The sequence below is a fragment of the Echinops telfairi genome, unplaced genomic scaffold (assembly GCF_000313985.2).
Source record: "Echinops telfairi isolate 266 unplaced genomic scaffold, ASM31398v2 ScPeMD7_18;HRSCAF=68, whole genome shotgun sequence".
NCBI lineage: Eukaryota > Metazoa > Chordata > Mammalia > Afrosoricida > Tenrecidae > Echinops > Echinops telfairi.
Window position 1 is genome coordinate 1568228 of NW_022103915.1, and position 1165 is coordinate 1569392.

The following is a 1165-nucleotide window of genomic DNA, read 5'->3' on the forward strand; positions in this document are numbered from 1 at the left end:
CCCGGCTGGTGGCCAGGGGCCGCGGGTCCCCACCGCCCGGAGCATGCGGCAGCCCCAGTAGGGCCGGGCACGGTGCTCTGTGCAAAGACTGAGGGCGCATCCCGGGCCTGCCGAGCCCCGGGGCTGCGGGGAGGACTGGGCCCCGCGCCGTGGACTGTGACCCATCGGTCAACCGGGATCCAGCGAATGCAATCCTGAGGGCAAGGACAACGGGTCGAAACTATAGGCACCCTCCAGGACAGCGGTTCCTGCCCTTTGGAGGTTGGTGACCAGCTCTGAGGCCTGGGAACATCAGAGTCTCAACTCCGTGGACGCCTGCAGGGCAGCCCTCATTGGCTCCTCATCTCTGCAGCCGCCCTGTCCTTGCCCAGGGTCTGCACAGCGGTGGGTGGAATCCATGGGTACAAGGTTACAAAGAGGGATAAGGACAGGGCTCGGGTGACGCGAGCTCTTGAGAGTCTGCAGGGTGGATACATGATAGCTTCTGCTTCTCACATCAGCCTCAGCGGAACCCTCTGAGATGTCAGACACAGTGCTGCCCAAGTCACAAGTAAGCCCTCGTGGAGGACATGCCTTGCTTTCTCCTTTTCGATTCCACGCCCACCCCCACCCACCCCCACGTGGACCAACTTGCTATGCCTGGGCCTTTGCTCTCCTGTAAGGCAGACACAAAGGTGTCTTTGAATACCAGAATCACACCCAAAGAAGCCTGAGGATTGAGTAGTGTTGTGGCTCCCATGTCATGTGCTCCGGTGAGTGCCTACTGAGCCAAAGGCTGCCCTATTAAAATGGACATTCTCTGTCTCCCTTTGGGGCCAAGCAGAGAGTGTTAGATTCCTGTTAGTTAACTGTGTGCTTCTTCCATGAAAGAGACCCAAGTTCAACACTGGCTCAATCCACCCCATGCACAGCCACCACCCGGCTCACTAGAGGCTTGCAAGTTGCTGTGCTGCTAAATAGGTTTTAGCAGAGCTTTCAGACTAGGTAGACCAGGAAGAAAGACCCAGAGATCTATTTCTGTAAAATCATCCAATGAAAACAGTATGAGTCCCCACAGTCCAGTCTACAACCTATCACAGGGGTGGTAGGGGACCAACTCAACAATAGTTCATGAGGGACAAGGGAACAACAAGTGATCCAAATTGGTGGGGAGGTGGGTGTGGGA